Consider the following 5707-nt stretch of genomic DNA (forward strand, 5'->3'; position numbering starts at 1 on the left):
ACTATGTTATGCAAATTGACCTAGACATCCTCTGTGATATTCCGTTTTTTACACATTGAAGATTTGTGTCAACCCTATGTTGACAAAGTCTCAGAGCAATTTCTCCAGCAGCATATGCTTACTTCGTGTCTATGTGTCACATTTTGGTAATTCTTGTAATATTTTAAACTTTTTCATTATTATTATATCTGTTATGGTGATCTGTGATCAGTAACCCTTGATGTTACTACTGTAATTTTTGGGGGGTGCCACAAACCACACCCATATAAAACAGTGATCTTAATCCATAAATGTGTTCTGACTGTTCCACTGATTGGCCACTCCCCCTCTCTTTCCCTCTCCTCAGGCCTTCATATTCCCTAAGACATGAAATTAGGCCAGTTAATAACCCAACAATTGCCTCTAAGTGTTCAAGTGAAAGGAAGAGTTCCACATCTCTCGCTTTAAATCAAGAGCTAGAAATGATTAAGCTTAGTGAGGAAGTCATGTCAAAAAGCTGAGATAAGCTGAAACTTGGCCTTTTGTGCCAAACAGCCAAGTTTTGAATGCAAATGAAAAGTTCTTGAAGGAAATTGAAAGTGCTACTCCAATGAACACATGAATGATAAGAAAGCAAAACAGCCTTATTGCTGATATGGAGAAAGTTTTATGGATAGAAAATCAAACCAACAACAACATTCCCTTAAGCGAAAGCCCAGTACAGAGTAAGGCCCTAACTCTCTTCAATTCTATGATGGCTAAGAGAGGTGAGGAAGCTGCAGAAGTTTGAGCAAAAGAAATGTATGAAGGTAGCAAAGGCTGGTTCATGAAGGTTAAGGAAAGAAGCAATCTCCATGACATAAAAGTGCAAGGGGAAGCAGCAAGCTCTGCTGTAGAAGCTGCCACAAGTTATCCAGAAGATCTAGTTAAGAAAATTGATGAAGATGGCTACACTGAACAACAGACTTTCAGTGTTGACGAAACAGCCTTATACTGGAAGATGTCATCTAGGACTTTCATAGCTAGAAAGGAGAAGTCAATACCTGGCCTCAAATCTTCAAAGGACAAGCTGACTCTCTTGTTAGAGGTTAATGCTGCTGGTGGCCCTAAATTGAAGCCAGTGGTCATTTACCATTCCTAAAATCCTAGGGCCCTTAAGAATTATGCTGAATCTGCTCTGCCTATGCTCTATAAATGGAACAAGAAAGCGTGGATGACAGCACATTTGTTTACAACATGCTTTACTGAATATTTTAAGCCCATTTTTGAGAACTGCTGCTCAGAAGAAAAGATTTCTTTCCAAAATATTACTGCTCATTGATAGTTCTCCTGGTCACCCAAGAGCTGTAATGGAGATGTACAAGGAGATTAATGTTTTCATGCATGCTAACACAATAGCTATTCTGCAGCCCATGGGTCAAGGAGTAATTTTGATTTTCAAGTCTTATTATTTAAGGAATACATTTTGTAAGGCTATTGCTGCCATAGATAGTGATTCCTCTGATGGACCTGGGCAAATAAATTGAAAATCTTTTGGAAAGAATTCACCATTCTAGATGCCATTAACAACATTCATGATTCATGGGAAGAAGTCAAAAATACCAACATTAACAGGAGTTTGGAAGAAGTTGATTCCAACCCTCGTGGATGACTTTGAGAGGTTTAAGACTTCAGTGGAGAAAATAACTGCAAATGTGGTAGAAACAGCAAGAGAACTAGAATTAGATGTGGAGCTTGAAGATGTAACTGAATTGCTGCAACATCATGATACAACTTTAATGGATGAGAAGTTGCTTCTTACGGGTAAGTAAAGAAAGTGGTTTCTTGGGATGGAATCTACTCCTGGGGAAGATGCTATGAACATTGTTGAAACAACAACAAAAGATTTAGAATATTACATAAACTTAGGTGATAAAGCAGTGGCAGGGTTTGAGAGGATTGACTCCAATTTTGAAAGAAGTTCTACTGTGGGTAAAATGGTATCAAACATCATTGCATGCTGCAGAGAAATCTTTCGTGAAAGGGACAGTCAGTTGATGTGGCAAACTTCATTGCTGTCTTATTTTAGAAATTTCCACAGCCACCTCAACCTTCAGCAGCTACCACCCTGATCAGTCAGCAACCACCAACATCAACGAGGCAAAACCCTCCACCAGCAAAAAATCATGACTCCTGGAGGCTCAGATGGTTGTTAACATTTTTTAGCAATAAAGTACTCTTTAGTTAAGTTATTTACTTTTTTTTTTGTCATAATGCTATTGCACACTTAATAGACTACACTATAGTGTAAACATAACTTTAACAATCACTGGGAAAGCAAAAAAATTGTGTGACTTACTTTATTGAGATATTTGCTTTATTGTGGTGGTCTGGAACTGAACACACAATATCTCCAAGGTATCCCAATAAATGACGTTTTAAAGATAATAACACACATACACAAAAATACATACGCACACGAAAGGAGTGAAAGGTTTAAACAGAGTTATAGTATAGAACTTTTCTTATGTTGTTTGTGAAATAGTATAATACTCTTTAAGTGTAAACTGTAATAAGTTAGAGATACTTATTGTAATCCCTATACTACACTGTCCAATAGGGTAGCAAGAAACCATATGTGGCTGCTTAAATTTTGATTTTAAATTAAAAATTTATTTTCTCTGTTACATATTTTCAAGGTGTATCCCAAAGTACAATGCGGTCAGTAATAGGTTAATATCAATACTCCTACAAGGAAAACAAACTAATACAACTATTATCAAATTTACCTACCAACCACAGCTGTCAAAGATTAAGAAATTGAAGATTTTTACAAACTGCTGCCATCTGAAATTGATCAAATGTGCAATCAAAATGCATTGATAATTACTGTTGATTGGAATGTGAAAATTGTTAAAAAAAAAAAAAAGGATCAGTAGTTGGACAATGTGGTCTTGGTGATAAGATCACAGGATAGAATTCTGAAGACCTCGGTGGATGGTTTACACAGGATTCAAATTGACTATATCTATGGAAAGAGATGATAGAGAAGCTCAATATTACCAGTTAAGACAAGCCAGGGGCTGACTGCAGAACAAACCATCAATTGCTTATATGCAAGTAAGTTCAAGTTGAAGCTGATGAAAATCAAATGAGTCCAAGAGAAACAAAGTACAACCCTTCATACATCCTGCTTGAATTTAGAAACCATCTCAAGAATAGATTTGACACACTGAACACTAATTACTGAAGACCAGAAGAGTTGTAGAAGGACATCAAGGACATCATACATGAAGAGAACACAAAGTCATTAAAAAGACAGGAAAGACAGAAAAGATCAAAATGATGTCAGAAAAGACTCTGAAACTTGCTCTTGAGCATAGAGTAACTAAAGCAAACAGAAGAAATTACACAGTAAAAGATCCGAACAGAAGATTTCAAAGGGCTACTTTTTAAAACAATTTAAAGTGTTAACGAGATGTGCAAAGACCTGAAGTAAGAAAACTAAAAGGGAAGAACACGATTGGCATTTCTCAAGCTGAAAGAATTGAAGAGAAAATTCAAGTCTCAAGTTGCAATTTTAAAGGATTCTATGGACCAAAAAATGAACAATGTAGAAAGCATAAAAAGAAGATGGAAAAAATACAGAGAGCCACTGTACCAAAAAGAACTGGTTGATATTCAACCATTTCAAGAGGTAGCTTATGATCAAGAACTGCTGGTACTGAAGGAAGAAGGACAAGTTGCACTGAAGGTATTGGTAAAAACAAAGTTCCAGGAATGGATAGGATACTGATTGAGATGCTTCAACAAACAGATGCAATACTATGAGAACTTACTCATCTATGTCAAGAAATTTGGAAGAAATTTACCTGGCCAAGCGACTGGAAGAGTTCCACCTTTGTGTCCATTCCAAAGAAAGGTGATCAAATGGAACACAGATATTATTGGACAATATCATTACTATCACATACTAGCAAAATTTTACTGAAGATAATTCAAAAGTTGCTGCACCCATACATTGACGGGGAACTGCCAGAAGTAAAGCCAGGTTCAAAACAGGACGTGGAACTAGAGATATTATGTTTTCTTTTTATTTTGTATTTTTAAAAATTTTTGTTTTGCTTTAAGTGAAAGTTTATAAATCGAGTCAGTTTCTCATACAAAAATTTATATACATTCCCCTAATGAGAAAGTACACTCCTTCCCTCTACTCTCTCTTTTCATGTCCATTCAGCTAGCTCCTGACACCCTCTCCCCTCCAGACAGGAGATGCCAACATAGTCTCATGTGTCTACTTGATTCAAGAAGCTCACTCTTCACCAGTATCATTTTCTATCCCATAGTCTAGTCCAATCCCTGTCTGAAGAATTGGCTTTGGGAATGGTTCCTGTCTTAGACTAACTGAAGGTCTGGTGACCATGACCTCCGGGGTCCTTCTAGTCTCAGTCAGACCATTAAGTCTGGTCTTTTTATGAGAACTTGGGGTCTGCATCCCACTACTCTCCTGCTTCCTCAGGGGTTCTCTGTTGTGTTCCCTGTCAGGGCAGTCATCAGTTGTAGCCAGGTGCCATCTAATTCTTCTGGTCTCAGGCTGATGCAGCCTCTGGTTTATGTGGTCCTTTCTGTGTCTTGTGCTCATAGTTTCCTTGTGTCTTTGGTGTTCTTCATTCTCCTTTGCTCCAGGTGGGGTGAGACCAACTGATGCATCTTAGATGGCCGTTTGCTAGCATTTAAGACCCCAGAAGCCACTCTCCAAAGTGGGATGCAGAATGTTTTCTTAATATATTTTATTATGCCAATTGACTTAGATGTCCCCTGAAACCATGGTCCCCAAACCCTCAACTGGGGGTATTATTGCTGATATAAGATGAATCTTGGCCAAATGAAGAGAATATCAGAAAGGCGTTTACCTGCATTTTATTGACTGTGCAAAGGCTTTTGACTGTGTGGAACTTATCAAATTATGGATAACATTGTGAAGAATGGAGATTCCAGAACATTTAATTGTGCTCATGTGGTACCTGTACATAGACCAAGAGGCAGTCATTCATACATTAATATAATCACACACACACACAAAAAAATCTATTTCCAAATGGGGTCATATTTACAGGTATAGGGGTTAAGACATCCACATTTTCTTTTGGGGGGGCACAATTTAATCTAACAATAATCTCCATGAAAGTAGACACAAAATTCTTTTAAAAAAGTCAGCAAGTCAATCAAGGAAAATACCATATCATAAAATAATCTCAATAAAAGCGGAAAAAGCATATGACAAAATTCAGCATGTAGTTTTATAAAAGCATTCAGAAAAAAATAAAAGGAACTTCCTTCAGTTTAATATAGGGCATTGATGGCTTGGGGGTTAAACATTCTGGCTGCTAACCAAAAGGATGGTCATTCAAACCCACCTAGAGGCTATGCAGAAGAAAGACCTGGCAATCTTATTTCATAAAGATTATATAGCCTAGAAAACCCTATGAGGCAGTTCTACTCTGTCACATGTGGTTGCTATGAGTAGAAAATCAACTTGATGGCACCTAACAACAATAACAATAACAATGAAAAACTTACAGCCAACTTCGTATTTAATGATGAAACATCTCTTTTCAGTTGAGATTGGAAACCACTAGATATCAACTGTGGCTACTATATTATAACATAATACTGATATACATATTTGAACCACAGGTTCTTACCAAGTAGGCTGAGGCATTTTCATCCAGGGAAATGTTGTCTTGAA

At 37.1% G+C, this 5707-nt stretch overlaps 1 pseudogene; it reads left to right on the plus strand.

Annotated features, from left to right (window-relative positions):
• The first annotated feature begins 290 nt into the window (after nucleotides 1-290).
• LOC126077548 (tigger transposable element-derived protein 1-like) lies at nucleotides 291-2206 on the plus strand (annotated as a pseudogene).
• The last annotated feature ends 3501 nt before the right edge of the window (nucleotides 2207-5707 follow it).

Source organism: Elephas maximus, chromosome 5, assembly GCF_024166365.1.
Source record: "Elephas maximus indicus isolate mEleMax1 chromosome 5, mEleMax1 primary haplotype, whole genome shotgun sequence".
NCBI lineage: Eukaryota > Metazoa > Chordata > Mammalia > Proboscidea > Elephantidae > Elephas > Elephas maximus.